Source organism: Coptis chinensis, unplaced genomic scaffold, assembly GCF_015680905.1.
Source record: "Coptis chinensis isolate HL-2020 unplaced genomic scaffold, ASM1568090v1 utg136_pilon_pilon, whole genome shotgun sequence".
Taxonomy (NCBI): domain Eukaryota; kingdom Viridiplantae; phylum Streptophyta; class Magnoliopsida; order Ranunculales; family Ranunculaceae; genus Coptis; species Coptis chinensis.
This window is the reverse complement of record NW_028238102.1, coordinates 398,714-415,744: the sequence shown is the minus strand read 5'-3', so window position 1 is coordinate 415,744 and position 17,031 is coordinate 398,714. Positions and strand designations below refer to the sequence as shown.

Here is a 17,031-nt window from a genome sequence, read left to right as displayed (position 1 = left end):
GAATGGAAGTACGCCTCCAACTAAGTTGGGAGCATACCTATCTATCTTCTTTGGGCGAGTTTGGAGGGAGGTCTGCTGTGGAACATGCAAAAAATTCATATTTGTCAGCTTCGAACTTGTCCAAGTTGGATGCGTGTTTGAGGTTTTCTTTGTCTCTTCCAGGAGGGTGGCCTACACCCCTGAAATTAAGAAATTTCGTTTTGCACTCTAAAGAAGCTTCTGTGAGACAGAACTGCATGTACTTGGAGTTCCTGGTGGCTCAGTCTGCATCTTATGAGTTAAGTGGTTCCCATAACGGAGACCTCACGATGCAAAGGTCACCTATGAATGGTGCCGGGCATATGTCAACTTCCTCATTGAATTCTGGATCGACTTCCTCATTTAATAAACTACATCCATCACTGATTCCTTTAAAGATGGTACTTCCTGTTCTATTTCCTACCACTCCATATCAGCTGAATTCTGGATCGACCAATCTTCCAAACTTTGATCTGGCACTGGTTAATAAGATGCTTTTGTTTGCAGCTAACTGAACAATTGAACAAGCTAACGAGGGTGATATGAAACTATATCTTCACTGGTTTAGCTTGTACAGTTCCCAATTGCATCCATACTGTCGTTTTTTTGAGTCTTATCTGAGTATACTCAAACAGGAATTAAGTCGTCGTATTTGGAATTGGATTTTTGATTGTTGGAGAGAACTTATTACTCATTGTGCAGTAGACATTGATCTCGGACCCATTTCTGTACTTTCATTGAAGATATTAAAGCATCTGATGAAAGTTTACAAAGATTAAAGAAGCGTCTCTACAATTCTGTTGTATGTGCGGAGTTGTTACGTCATAGCCTTCAACAGTGGAATGCTGAAGATGATCACAACCGCAGGGAAGAAAATACTTTTTCTCCTGTTTTGGAGTCTCTGCGAGAGTTGGAGAAGGAGGTTCTTGATAAGCTTGTGGACTCCCCTTCTTTCGATCTTCTGATTCAGATTTACTCTAATGTAATTGAGCATCACTCATTAGTTTGGATTGAGCAACCCGAAAAAAAAAAAAAAATACAAGTTTGCCATATTAAAAGTCTGTCATTAAATCCCAGGCCCAACAACCAATTCAACTGGTCTCGCCATAATGAATCTCCTGTGTTGTTTGAGTGTACACTCGAATGGTCTGTGCGTGTTGTTTGAAACAAAGCTCTTGGGTTTTAAATTTAGAATATGGTTGCTAGAATTTCGGTAGTCAACATGGTTGTTTGGGGACTCTCTGAAAGGATATGGGTGGGTTAGTTTGGACTAAAAACGATAAATTATTCCAAACACAATTTCAAACAAGTCAGTGGGTGAAGTTTACTCGAAGTGAAGGTCAATCAATTGAATTTTATTCGAAGTTTACTTTAAAAAACACGATCTCAAACAAGTCAATTAGTAGTGAAAGTCGAATTTATTCGAAGTTTACTTTAAAAAACACAACTCGAATTTGGTGAAGTCGCCAATTTCAATTCACATTGTTGATTCACAACTCAATATTCGAAGTATGTATACGACAAAAAACTCATTTTTTTTTTTTAGGTTCAGTATCGCGAGAGAGATGATATTGGCTAAAACAGTTTGAAAAAATGGTAGCTGGTATGCGTTGATGGGGTGTATTGGGCTATTGCTGTTGGGCTTGGGCTGGAGGCTGCCGGATCGAATTCCAGTGGTGCCCAATACAGGACCATTATTAGACCTATACAGCTATGGTCTAAAACAAAACATAGGTATTGAGTTTTGAAGGATAAGAAAGATCTCAACCGTTGCTTTATGTTAAAGTTAATCTAACGCCTGAGAGTGAACTGACTTTTCAGAAAATCTAACAACATCTTAAATAGAAAAAGGTGTTCTGAACACAGAAGTACTTGGTTATGAGAAACAAACCTACTTTTCTCTCTCTCTTCCTTCCTTCACAAAGAACCTATCTTTCATCCTCCTCAATTCTCTTCCTTCCCAACAATGAAAATGAAAAACCTCTCTTTCTTCCTAATGAATTCTCTAAATATGGTTTACCTTTTTCTCTCTCTTCCTTCCCAACAAAAATCTTTTCCTCCTGAATTCTCTGTGGCTTACCTTTTCTCTTTCACAATTGGATTTTCGCTGTCTTTCAAAAGTTTATGTGGCTTTCAATTGCTTTATAGAGATCACGGAGGCTTGGCAGGCAGTTTTGAGGACGTTCAAACATCATCTCATGTCATGGAGGAGAAGGAGAAGGATATTTGGCTTGAGGACAAGATCGGAAAGTCAGCTGGGCTAGGCCCCATACTCAGTTCAGGTCCAGGTACAGGTCCAACGGGTCGGGTCCAGGATCATGATCTGAACGGGTCGGGTTCTGCCCGACCCGAACCCAGAACGATTTATCCCCTATAAAAACCATAGTTAGGGTTTCTCACAGCAAAAAAAAAAAAAAGTCGGCCGCTCTCTCTCTAGAAATAGTTAGGGTTAGGGTTTCCTTTTCTCTAGAAATGAAGTTCGAGCTTCGTCGAATCATGGACGTGAAGGATAATATACGTAATGTCTCTGTGATAGCTCATGTCGATCATGGAAAATCAACTCTTACCGATTCTCTGGTTGCAGCGGCTGGTATCATTGCTCAGGAAACTGCTGGTGATGTTAGAATGACAGATACCCGCGCAGATGAAGCAGAGCGTGGTATTACAATAAAATCTACTGGTATTTCTCTCTACTATGAGATGTCTGATGAATCTCTCAGCGCTTTCAAGGGTCCAAGAGTTGGAAATGAGTTTCTCATTAACCTTATTGATTCCCCTGGCCATGTCGACTTTTCATCTGAGGTAACTGCTGCCCTCCGTATCACTGATGGTGCTCTTGTTGTAGTGGATTGTATAGAGGGGGTGAGAATGCAAACCGAAACCGTCCTCCGACAAGCTCTTGGAGAACGGATTAGGCCTGTATTGGTAGTAAACAAGGTGGATCGTTGCTTTCTCGAGCTTCAGCTTGATGGAGAGGAGGCATATCAGAAATTCCAGAGGGTCATAGAGAATGTCAATGTTATTATGACCACTTATGAAGATCCTCTCCTCGGTGATGTCATGGTTTATCCAGAAAAAGGTACTGTTACCTTCTCTGCTGGTCTGTATGGTTGGGCATTTACCCTCACCAACTTCGCAAAAAATTCTGGCGTCTAAGTTTGGTGTTGACGAATCAAAGATGCTGGAAAGGCTCTGGGGCGAGAACTTTTTGACCCAGCTACCAAGAAGTGGACTACCAAGAACACTGGTTCTCCTACCTGCAAGAGAGGGTTCGTTCAGTTCTGCTACCAACCCGATCAAGCAGATTATTAATACCTGTATGAATGACCAGAAGGACAAGCTGTGGCCCATGTTGAAGAAGCTTGGTGTAACCATGAAGTCAGACGAGAAGGAGCTGCTTGGCAAGGCTTTGATGAAGCGTGTTATGCAGACCTGGCTCCCTGCCAGCACTGCTTTGTTGGAAGTGATGATACATCACCTCCCCTCGCCTTCAATGGCCCAGAGGTACCGTGTTGAGAATTTGTACAAGGGTCCTCTTGATGACAAGTACGCTGAAGCAATCAGGAACTGTGATCCTGAAGGACCTCTTATGCTCTACGTCTCGAAGATGATCCCTGCATCTGACAAGGGCAGGTTCTTTGCGTTTGGTCGTGTGTTTGCTGGAAAGATCTCAACTGGTTCGAAAGTGAGGATTATGGGTCCTAACTACGTCCCTGGCCAGAAGAAGGACTTGTACACAAAGAGTGTTCAGAGAACTGTTATTTGGATGGGGAAGAAGCAGGAATCAGTTGAGGATGTGCCTTGCGGTAATACAGTAGCACTGGTTGGATTGGATCAGTTCATTACTAAAAGTGCTACATTGACAAATGAGAAAGAAGTTGAGGCGCATCCAATCTGTGCTATGAAGTTTTCAGTTTCACCTGTTGTCCGTGCTGCTGTGCAATGCAAGGTTGCCTCAGACCTGCCGAAGCTTGTTGAAGGTCTTAAACGTCTAGCCAAGTCAGACCCAATGGTTATGTGTACAATTGAAGAGTCCGGGGAGCACGTTATAGCTGGTGCAGGAGAGCTTCATGTTGAGATTTGTTTGAAAGACTTGGTTGACGATTTCATGGGTGGGGCCGAAATCATTAAATCTGACCCTGTAGTTTCCTTCCGTGAGACTGTGCTTGAGAAGTCTGTCCGCACTGTGATGAGCAAATCCCCAAATAAGCACAACCGTTTGTATATGGAAGCCCGCCCGTTGGAGCATGGTCTTGCTGAGGCTATTGATGATGGACGTATTGGTCCAAGGGATGTTCGCTCTAATATCTTGTCTGAAGAGTTTGGCTGGGACAAGGATCTTGCAAAGAAGATCTGGTGTTTTGGTCCTGAGACCACCGGTCCTAATATGGTTGTTGACATGTGTAAGGGAGTTCATTACTTGAATGAAATTAAGGATTCGGTTGTGGCTGGTTTCCAGTGGGCTTCCAAGGAAGGTGCATTAGCTGAGGAGAGCATGAGGGGTATTTGCTTTGAGTTGTGTGATGTTATGCTCCATGCGGATGCAGTACATAGAGGAGGTGGTCAAATAATTCCAACTGCAAGGAGAGTCATCTATGCTTCACAGATTACTGCCAAGCCAAGGCTGTTGGAGCCTGTTTACTTGGTCGACATCCAGGCCCCAAGCAGGCACTTGGTGGCATTTATGGTGTTTTGGATAAGAAACGTGGGCATGTCTTTGAGGAGAGTCTGATGCATGAATGCGTAAATATATAACATCAAAGCGTACTTGCCAGTCGTCGAGTCATTTGGGTTCTCCGGTCAACTCAGAGCTGAAACATCGGGAAAAGCCTTTGCACAGTGTGGGTTCGATCACTGGAACATGATGCCCTCAGATCCTTTGGAGGCTGGGTCACAAGCAGCAACCCTTGTGTCTGAGATTAAGTAGGAGGAAGGGCTTGAAGGAGCAAATGACACCTCTCTCCGAATTTGAGGACGAGCTATAAGGTGTTAGTTATCAAGTTGGGGTTTTCCCATCGTAGTTTTGGCTGTCATGTTGATATCTTCTTATTATGATTTTGACACTCTGTTGACTGCTCTACACACTTATGTTTCTGACTTTCATGTTTTAAGATTTACTCCTGTTATTTGGATTAGGTTATTTTATGGTTTACTTCATAACTGTTTTTTCCTGTTCTTTGTTTCTGTTGATTTTGGTTTTACTTCATATTGCTCTTAGCTCTTATTTTAGGAATCTCGTGGTAATGTAGTTTATATGTGAGGTTATTGAACTCATTGATCAGTTGCTACTGTAACTGTACCAATGAGGTTGTTTTCCAGCGATTTAATTTGTGATGCTGTTTGATCTGGAATGATCTCTTTTTCTAGGATTTTTTTTTGTTAATTATTTAGTGCTCGTCTGTGTTTTTATCTTTGGACAAGCATGTTACAAGTATAGACTATGATTTGATAAATAAGATGGGTGTAGAGTCACTAAAGTAAGCCCTATCTTGTCAGTGGACTCTTTTTGCCGCTATTGATTTGCTTGTCTCGTTATTTGTGTTTAGTGAATATTTTATCTGTTCTAGTTGCTGTGTCTTTCTTCTCCTTACTGCTTTAAATGGAGTACTGGAAGGGTTGACAATATGATGAATTGCTGACTTGTTGTGTATCGGTGACAATATATAGGAGATAGGTTGTTACATTGAAGTTGTGCTTTAGCTACGGTTTAGACTTAGAATATTGCACCCTCTCAAGACAAAACCCCTGCCAAGAAGTTTACCCAATCTTCCCATCAAGGTCACCTCCGCGCTCCACATAACTTATGTAGAATTAAAACAAGAAATCACATCTAACTTATGGCTGTTTTAATCTTCCCATCGTAGTTTTGGCTGTTTTAATCTTCCCATCGTAGTTTTGGCTGTCATGTGATATCTTGTTTTAGTCTCTGGACAAACAAGATAAAAAGTATAGAGTGATTTGGTAAATGAGATAGGCGTAGAGTCGCTGAAGTAAACCCTATCTCATCAGTGGACTCTTTTAAGCCCCTATAGATTTGCTTGTCCGTAATTTCTGTATTTAGTGAATATTTTTCCTGTTCTGTTTGCTGTGTTTTTCTTCTCCTAAATGGAGGAAGGGTTGACAGTATATGATGAATTACTGTTTTGCATCGGTGATAATATACATAAGATAGGTTGTTGCATTGATGTTGTTTTTACCTCTCCTTGCTCTGTTTAGATTTAGAATTTTGGGGGGTTGTAGTTATACTACACCCTGAGAAAATACCCCCGGCAGTGTTTTTGAAGAAATCTCCTTCCAATCTGACATCTAGGTCACCCTCTGACATGTTAGGAGATGAAGAATGGACTAAATACGAATACAAAAACAAATATGAATGCATTAATAAAGTCATTGGTTATACAGATGAACACATATATGCACTTACCTTGCAATGTAATGTTGCAATTATTGATAGGAAAACTCGTGGCAATATGTATGTAAGGTTGCTAAACTTTGAGAAGCCTGAGCTGAAAAACGAAGTACTTACTTTTAATTTTGAGAAGCCTGAGCTTAATAACGAAGTATTTGCTTTTTATGGTTACTTGGTGGAATTGTGTGGGCAAATTTATCTCGTGCGTATGTACATCTTAGGCTTGAATTTTGGTAACCATGCTGAGATTTTGATGATGGATCGTTCGAGGGAACTTTGGTTGAAAGTGGAATCCATAGGCGATAGGGTGTTCTTTTTATCAGGATTTGGCACTGTCTTTTGTCTGCAACCAATGTAGAATTGAAAGGAAATTCCATCTATTTCACTCTTTTGGAAGGACAAAGGTAGTTTGCATGTGTTCGATCTGTAAGATGAGAGTCTATCAGTTTCTTTCGCAGTTTGACATTATATTATGCAAACAGTACAGAGAAAAATACATGAAGTAAACCAAAAACAAAAGAAAAAGGCACCTCAACGGCTTATTTTCCTTAAAAAGTAGTTTTAAGGAAAATATGCATGCGTGATTCGAAAGTCTCAAGAAGGTATAGAAGCTAGTGTATTAACTGTATTTATAGAGGCAGTTTCCTAACTGAACACCGAGTCCATCCACTTCCATTACAAATTAGGAGCACCATATAAAAGGCTATATAAAGTATAAACCCATGTTTTATTATTTTATAAAAGCCAAAATTAAATTACTTGCCACGTCTATTTGGCTCACAAGCAGATTAGATTGCCTTAATGTGCATTTGGAACAATTACTAAGCCTGGGAAAGTGGATATCCATAGAAAGACAATGAGCAAACTATCTTTCTTGCTTCTTAACTCCGTTTTCTTGAGCATATCCATCAATTTTCTCAACCGCAGCCTGATGAACATCTGGTGACACAGACTTGCTACATTCATCATCCAATAATTTTCTCTTAGATCCAGATACGAAAGATAAGTTTTTCTCGCATGCGTTTCGTAATATCACACCACAATCAGGTCTTCTGTCTTGTGCTACAATAAGAGCAAACGCACCACCTTCAGACCCCTCAGTTTTCATTGGTCTGACACTACTACCTGCAATTTTACCGTTTGCGTGTGGCATTGGTTCAGGATCCAAAGCATTGAGAGACTCGTTCACATGAGCAACATTGGTTACTGATGGCATCTCTTTTGTAATTTTCTTCATCTCTTTCCCTTCTTTGGTGTCAATGTGATATCCCGCATACCCGTTATTATCGCCATTTCCATTTGGACGAAGCTCTTTGGAATCAGAAGACTTCAAGATATTGAACTTTATTCTCGGACTTGAAGGAACTTTATCATTTTTAGATATGGTAGGAATGAGCTTCTTGGAATTATCAGGTTCATATGATCCCATGACTACCGGCTTTGGTGGAACAGCTCTCCTCATGCTTTGTGGTGCATTACACCCATTGGAATGTAGAGGCTTCACTTCATTGGGAACAGAGTATGACGCAGCATGGCCGTTGTAATACTGAGGCTTCGCGCCATTGGCAACAGAGGATGACGCATCATGGCCATTGCAGTGTGGAGGCTTCACTCCATTGGTAACAGAGGATGATGCATCATGACCATTGCAGGATGGAGGCTTCACGCCATTGGTAACAGAGGATGATGCATCATGGTCATTGCAGTGCGGAGGTTCCACTCCTGTGGTAACGGAGGGTGATTTGGTTGGTCGCGGTCTTTGATTAGAACGGGAAAAGAAAAGAATATAAACCTTTTCAGACACAACCTCTTGTAGATTTGGTCCTTTCGTTTGATAGAGAGTGGTGCAAAAAATTTAAACAAGTGATTAATATAATTTTTATATCTCATAGCTATGAATAGTTGCTAATATTTTTTAGAATAATTTAATATAACGACACCCGTTTGTAGGACGGGTTGGAAAGCTAGTTGTTATATATATGAGAAATTGGTTAGTACAGTTTAACCTTTGTCCATTCAAAAAATTCTAGAGAATTCATATAATCAAAGTTTTGAATCAATTATACCATTATGAAAATTAGACAGAAAATCCATTTCAATACAAAAATTCCTAAACACTAATTCGTTTAGTATGTACCCTAAACTATGTGATGGAACATACCCAACAACCTAAATTCTGCTATTTAATTTTCTGACGCACTTTCTTGTAAAATTCACATCAAATAGAATATAAACTGGAATTAGTCAAGGCCAATTGGAAATGAAAGATGATTCAGAGAACTAAAATTGTTTAGTTCTGTCGAAAAACTAGCTACATCATCTAATTAGTCGAATTCAAGTCACAAGTCAGTACTTGTGCAAAATTCTGCAAATATATCATCGTTCCAAACGACAATGAAAATTTTAAAACAAATAACAAACATTCATAATTAAATATGAAACTTTTATAAAATGATAATGAAGCAAACAAGATAAAAATCACAAAAAAAATGATATATATATATATATATATATATATATATATATATATATATATAATATGTTTAATCACCTGAAATTGAATTTGCTAAAAAATACCAATGCTTCCTTTTCTCCAACCCCTTTTATTCTTTTTCCCTTTCTTTTTATTTCTTTCAATCAAAGGAGACTAGGGTTTTGTTTTTGAATAATAAGTTTTTTTTTTTACAGAGAAAATTCGCAGGTATTGTTTATTTAATGTTTTAAGTCTGTTAAAGTTAACCTATGGGCATCAAATGGGTCTAAAAACACTCAAGGTCCATACCTATATGAGTGGGTACATTTTAACAATGTTTTCAAGCCCAAAAATGATTCTAAAATACCCACAAAAGTTTTAACAAACAAATTCAAGTAAAAACAGTTTTGAAAAATCAACAAGCTATACTTCATAATATAATAGTTATTTTTAATTCAAATAATGTAATTTATGTTGTTTAAAAAATGGGTTTGTTATAACTATGTTCATGCACCGGGTTATCACTGAATGTTATCACTGAATTTAACAGGGGTAACAAGAAACTGATTTTGGTGTCCTTCCAAGTGTAGTTCTCAATTGATGTGGTTGGAAGCCATGAATGAAACTTGGTGGTTGTTGAGTCTTCATTATGAGGTAGCACAGCCTTCACTCTCCCAGATGCTTTCCGAATCTCAACGGGAGTTTCCAAGAGTACAGTGCACCGGCCACAAGATTTGAGGAATTTGGCCTTTGAAACATTTTTTATCAGGTCCCATAAAAAGTTATTAGAGAGAATTTAAGAGAAAAGCTATTAGCAGACACTAGTTTGAGAATGCTGAACTAGCAATTTTAAAAGAAAATAAAATTTAGATCATCACTGTCAATACTTTGTTGGCAAGGAGAGCTCAAATTACTAACTTTGAGACGACCCTTCATTTCTAAAAGATAAATTTTGGGTTTAGAATTAGAATGAGAGGGAGAACTTTTTCCTTTTGTTTGTTATAAAAAATGAGTGCCACATCAGCAAAGTCACGTCATTCATTGGTTTTAGTTTTGACCAATTATTTTTATGCCACGTGGCTTACTACAAACTGAAAGAAATTTAATTACCATTTTTTCTACAGTTTATTGTGTTGGAGTTTGAAAAAAAATTAAAAAAAACAAAAAAACATGTTGGATGTAATATAATGGTTGCATAAAAAAGTTACCGACAGAACCTAAATTTAATTGCCATTTTTATATACCAAAATCTACGGTGCGCCAGCTGCACTATAATTGTGGTGCGCAGCCTTCTGAGCCACATGTACTGCCGAGGGTGATTCAAATGCGACGGTCGATGGCTGTATTAAATGAAGTTAGGAGACGAGAAAGACCGATAATAATTTTGTTATGTTGAAATAGTTAATGTAAATGTAAACCGAAATCTGATCAAAAATAAAATCTACGTTGTAAATTACGTTTTCACCCTTCTAACTAAATGTCATTAAACTTAAAAACTTACATAGCTAGTTACCAAAAAAAACGTGGACTAGAAGTTTGCGCACCGGTGTACCCTGCACACTCTAGAAGCTCCAAGAGATACATAAAAAAAACATTAAATCACTATTGCAGAACACAAAATTGTAGATGAGGCTTCAAAATTTTAAAGTAGTATAGATTTGTGGTAATATGAAGCTATACATTTGTGATATCAAGAGTGATCCTCCAAAGGCAAGTGAAGTGCACACATCCTATTATTTGTTAATAGGTGCAGGTAATCACTACTTGGTGGAATGGTCAGGGGAGTTCGTTGCTACAAGTTATTCAAAAAGAATCTCGAAAAAAGTTTTGCATTACTTATGCGTTCAATGTTTTCAAATTTGATTTTGCTTATAATAGATGGCAGCTCGTGGAAACTTAATTTCAGACAACATACTTTGTTCTTGGGTTTTAATACTTCGGTTTCAGTATTGACACTATCCGGCTTCTTCACCCCTTCCTATTGCGAGGTTTCAACTACTAAATTGAATCAGAATTGCGTATTTTAAAAATACGTTTTTATCTATTTAATTAATTAATTTAATTATTTATTTTCAAAATTCATTTGGACCGGATTTGAGACACGCGGGGCTTTGGTTTTGGGCTGAAATTAGGCATTGAGCTGGGTTTTCTGGACCCAAAGATATAAACACTTTTTTCTGAAAATAGGGTTCCCGGAGAATAGAATAATTAAAATGGAAGCAGAGTGGTTTCTTTGGAAATTGGAAATACTTGGCTCTTCACTCGGAGAAATTCGTAGGAGCTGTTCATACAGGTGAGTAGCTATTTTTGCTATCTCACCGAACTTATGGTTTTCTGTGTATTGATACTGTTTATTATACTGCTGTGTTGGACTTCGTGACTTTTGTATTATTAAACTTTGTTATATTTCGGATTTTGTCTTTAAACTATCGAACTGTGGAACTGTGCCTTAAAAACTGTCGAAGCTCTGTAAAGCTTGCACGGTTCGTTAATGGCAGCGCACCCCAGGATCGTTTTTTGTATTCTGTTGATATGGTAAAACTTGTTGGGGTCGTGGGTTGATATCGGGCTGTCGAAGCTCCGTCTTCGACAGGCGTTCATGGCTGCCGATTGGGCTGTGTTTTTGGTTTAATTGGGTGTTGTTGGGTTGTGTAGTGCGTGATGTCGGGGCTGCCAAAGCTTGGTTGGAGGCGGCAATGGCGGCCGACAGTAAATCGTTTTTTTTTTTAAACTTTGTTGTTTGGATTTTGTTTGGGTATTTGAATGGATTGAATGGTTTGTAGTGATGGGACTGAGTGTTGTGAAGTGGGGGAGCGTTTGAACAAGCTTTAATGGAGGTCGACAGTTTCTAGATCTAGTTTTGGGGAAGGTTAGATCTAAGGAATTGAGGCTTTGGCGTTAATTAATGTTAGAGGGTTTTTATTTATGAGTAAAACCGATAGGTTGGAATGGGTAGGTGATTAGGATTAGTGGTGGCCGGATTTTTGGTGGTGGTGGAGGAGAAGTGAGGAAGAAGAAGCACTGTTGACGGCTTGGGCTTGGGCCTGGGTCGGTTTCAGTGTTGGGCCGGTCTAATTTCTCTTGAGGCTTGGGCCTTGGGCCTTAGCAAGGTTAAGTTGGTTTGGGCCAAATTCTATTAGTGGCTTGGCCGAAATTTCGATGGAGGAACTCCGAAATTTCAGTTTTAATTTTTGTGGGCCGAAATCTAATTTAAGTGGTTGGGCCTTTTCTTTTTGTTTTGAAATTTTTGGACCGAACCACTTAACTGTTTTTGGGCCCGTTTCTAATTTTGCATGGACCAGTCCATTGGACTTAAACTAGATCTACATGGGCCTTTCACTGTTTAGACTTCCGGGTAATAAGGTTTGGGCTTGGCCAGTTGGGTCCGAATCATGACCTTACGAGCCCCCACATGAGCCACGACCTTTGACCTTGAGCGAAACCACGGGCCACTACGAACCCTGTCGAACACGAAAACGACAGTTTGACCTTGACAGTTTGACTTTGACTAGGACAGTTTGACTTTGACCATCGACCGTTGACTTTGACGGTTGACTTTGACCTTTGACAATGGCATGTTGACTTTGACCTTTGACCATGGACGGTTGACTTTCACCTTTGACTTTGACCATGACAGTTTGACTTTGACCATGATATGTTGAGTTTGACCTTGACCATGAGGTGTTGACCTTTGACCGTTGACTTTGACTGTTGCCCGTTGACTTTGACCGTTGACTGTGAATGTTGACTTTTCCAGTTTTTCATATGTTTGTTTATATGGATATATATAGTAATAAAAAATCTTGTCGGATATTGTATAACTTGGTTGGTAAATTATCTAATTTAGATTTGACGTGAAGTAGTGTGTAAAAAGATATTGGGCTTTGATTGTGGGATCGTTTAATTGTCTTCACGTTTTATGTGTATATATTATATGGACATATATAGTAATAAAATCTTTGTGGAAAGAGTATATATTTTGGTGGTCATTATCTAAGAAAGATTTGACCTCGATGTTGTGTTTTTTACACGTGATGATATTGAGATGTTAGGAGACATTATATTCTAATACGTTATAATAAAAATGTATGTGATATCGTTGAAGCATTATGACGTGATATCATATGTTGGGATATTTATATTAATCTGATATCTTGGAAAATGTATATACACTCCATTATTTTATATGTGAGATCTTAATATAGCATTGGTGAATATTTGCCTCACCTGGGAGTGTGGTGTAGTCTGAATAAGATATTGGCGTGAAAGTATGAAAATGGTTATGAGATATATTGAGATATTTCTGTAGATTGTGGCTTAGTCTTGATAAGGTAATTGACCTTAGCGTGATATAGTAGAAATGTTTATGAGTCATAGATGTATGACACCAATAAATTACGTAATCGAAAATCCTAGAACCGACTACCAATAACTCATGTGATTTGCCCTTCCTACGCTTTGATTAAAATTTGAATGGCCTTTGGCCTCTCCGGCGTAAATTTAATAATGGCTTGATTATTCCGTTCGCGAAAAATAACGATGATCGCGCCAATATTTTATGCGAATAGTGGCGGTCTTACATAGATTTGGCTTCCGTGTGAGGATTTACGGTGTCGCGGCATCCCGCCAGGGGGTGATTACGCATCTGAGCTCATTATGTAAGGGAGGCATGTGGATGTACATGTTCGGCGTTGGGTTCTGCGATTGTGGTGGTAGCGGAAACCAGGTAAGACATAGATCTGACGTGATTTTAGGGACACACAAAGAAAGCCCGAAATAATCTAATTATGGTAATATGTTTGGTTGGTTATTTGTTTAGTTAGAACTTAAAGGCCTCGATTGGAGGAACTAACTACTAGTAGGATTGTGTATATATATGTATAATTATATGTTATATTTTAGAGCTACTCACACCAAATTGTTTATTTATAATCAATCCCGATTTGCATGTTTGCTTATCGGGGTGTTCATCCAATGAACATAGTTGATAAGTTTTGACGGGTTTAGTGTTGAAGAAGATCGGTTCTTTCTTTGTGGTTTTTAAGTTAAGCGTTAAATCTCGGGATAAGTTTTGTTTTCCTCGAGGTGATATAGATTTTCAACAGATAATATTATTTGCATTTTTCATTTATAAATTGTTTTGGTAATGAAGATGACTGTTGTTTAAGTTAAAATTTTTATTGGTTTTAATTATCCGCGTATTTTAAAACTGTTTATGGGTTTTGGAAGTGGAGAGTCGTCCCACACCTCGGAGATCGAAGAGTCGGGGACAAATAGTGTTTTTCCGAATTCTGTCGAAATTCGGGGTGTGACAGAAACGCTACCGAACCCAACTCTAAAGAATGATGGCTTGCTACTATCCAAAGGTTATTATACTTTTTTTTTTATTCAACCCTCCTCATTCGGATGTTGGCCACCAGTTCCGCAGTTTTAGAGCTTGGCAAGAAGGGGTCAGAACTCAGAAGGCACCAGGTCCAAATGATTAAATGCACAAAAGCTGAACGCAAATTTATTGAAAAAAAATGGTCCTATTAAAGCTTTATCAAAGAAACTTTAAAAATATGTATTTGTAGTGAAGAAATCCAAATCTCAATCCTAAACATTTAAACCTCATACAAACCATGAGGTCAAATATATAAAACAAAACAAAAAAAAATAATAATAATAAAAATTATCGAGATAATCAAAAGATTGTAAAATGTTATGGATGTCAATGTGATGGTTGCTTGCTCAATCTAACGAGTTTGTTTTTAGGAGATCGAGTGGGATTTGCTATTCAGAAATAACTAGTGGCGCAATTTGCAGCGCGCTTATCACCTCTCCAATGTAGTTTGTTTATATATCAATAAAATCCATTTTAAACAAAAACAAAAACAAATTAAATAACAAAAGAAAAGATGAAGAAACAACCCAAGGAGAAAATGGGGATCAAACAATCAATTAATTAGAAGACTCTCATGGACAATTACTTGCCGAAAAGGAGAATTCAAAAGTAAACAAACAAAAACAAGTGAAAACAAAAAGATAAAAAAACATTTTGTACTACTAACCATGAGGAAAAAATTCAAAACGTCGAGCCTACCATCAATTAACCCGGGCAAATAAAACAAGTTCAAATGATCTAAAAGAGAAAGAAAGAGTACTAGGCTAGCAAAGTCATTCATTTGTTTTGGACCATTTAGGTTATGTGACATGTGGATAACTAGGAATCGTTGATTTTCGTTTAGATCACACAACTTACAAACTAGAGGTGATTGTTGATTGATGAATTGGGCTATGCACACTAGGGGGTGTCTTTTTTTGCAGAATTTCCGATTTTGCCGAATCCCGACCCAAAATTGGTCTGGCTTTGGGTCTATTTTTCAAGGTCCGAGAACCGATTTTCCAATTTTCAAAAATTTCAAAAAATAAGCGGATCGGATTTGGATATAACTCTCGAATCCGATCCAAAAGTTCCGAAATGTAGCTGATCCGAAATTTCCGACATTATTTCCGATTTTTTGTGAAACCATGAACTTATAATATAACAAAACTCCATTGTCCATTTGATAATATCATTACCATTCAATCATATGCTAGTTTTCTACACTAGCAAAACAAAACAAACAGCTAAACAAATCTTAGTAGCTACTCCTCTCCCTCACCATGGTAAGTAGGGTTCTTAAATTAGCTTTTTATAAGAACATTTCCTATAATATTTATTTTTTAGTTTCTGACATGTAAATTTTTGGTTTTTTGAAGTTCTAATTTGGTTTAGTTAAATTTTCTTTTCCAAAAATAGTGGAAAGTAAAGAGATTTATGAAATTTACTAAGAATTCTGAAATTTTCGAGTTTTTATGAAATTTCCGAATTTAGACAAATATTTTGATTCTGAAAAACAATTCAATTGGATTTGGCTCAGCTCGCATATTGGGTTCTGAAAATATTTGGAAAATTTTCCGAAAGAGGTCAATCCGATCTGATCTGAAGTAACCCCTAATGCACACTCAAAAGTCAAAGATTCGTTTGGACTTAAATTGATTACAACAAAAAAGAATATTATAATGTTTGATTGGGCAATGTAGATTTTATTGGTGGAACACTTCAGTTTAACAATTTACACTTGAATTAAACAAACAAAAGACAACTCTTTTATTAAATCTCTCAAATCATAAACATCAACACTCTAAAAACACAGCTCCCCCAAACCCTAACCATAAGCCATTTATTTATACTAACTCTAAAAACAATAAACCAATAGTAACACGACCATGTGTCACAAATAATAACTTGAAACAATTAAACTATTGGACTCTGGATCCATTGGGCTTGGACTCGAACTATGGGCGCCCGGCACACACCCATAAAATCAGAAGAAAACAAGGGCACACGTACCCCTTGTCTTGGTAGCAACAACTTCAACATCTTCATGCTTTGCATCAATATTTCTTGCTGTTGTTTCTCATTACACACAATTGTAATCATTCCTGAATTTTCAAAACTAGCTAACTATTGATTCTTTTGTACAAAATGTTTTCGCTACATATGAGCATAAATGAATTTAGTGACTCTGGAAATATTTGCGTGTGTTGGCACACGAAGTTGACATAATCTTTTTTGAAAAGGCTTGATATCTTCTACATATCGTCATCATCCAAATTGATTGATATGTTCTCTAAGCCGTATAATCCAGCTGTTGAAACCTGCTGCGACCCAACCAGCTACTCATCATCGATAGACCTGAAAAAGTTCGAACAACTTCATTTTAAGTTCAAGGTGCCTAAAATTATAACCTAAAAAGTAAGTAAGTAACAATAAAGCTACACACGGTCATAGTGGATTGCATATTTTGAAGGGAGTGGGGGAGAAGTGCACACACCTCCAACCATTTTGTACAGAGCTGACCACCATCCATCTTTGGGAATCTGTTACTGATTTAAAGTGTCTTTTATAACTTTGTCATGCTTCCCTTCCAACACACCTGGGTAATGACTAATGACTGCATCCTTTGTCTTCTGTTGGATGTTGTTCTCATCTTCAATCTCTAACTTTTGCAGGTCATTTTGTGAAGAAGTGAGGCTAGCACCAAGTACAAACTGGGCAGCGGCTGCCCATCGTGAAGAAGCCAGCTGTCATCTCCTTTGCCCATCT

General features: G+C 38.0%; 2 pseudogenes; both read left to right on the top strand.

The window, feature by feature from the left end:
• The first annotated feature begins 2 nt into the window (after positions 1–2).
• LOC147474059 (midasin-like) lies at positions 3–1,183 on the top strand (annotated as a pseudogene).
• A 700-nt stretch (positions 1,184–1,883) lies between these two features.
• LOC147474058 (elongation factor 2 pseudogene) lies at positions 1,884–5,168 on the top strand (annotated as a pseudogene).
• The last annotated feature ends 11,863 nt before the right edge of the window (positions 5,169–17,031 follow it).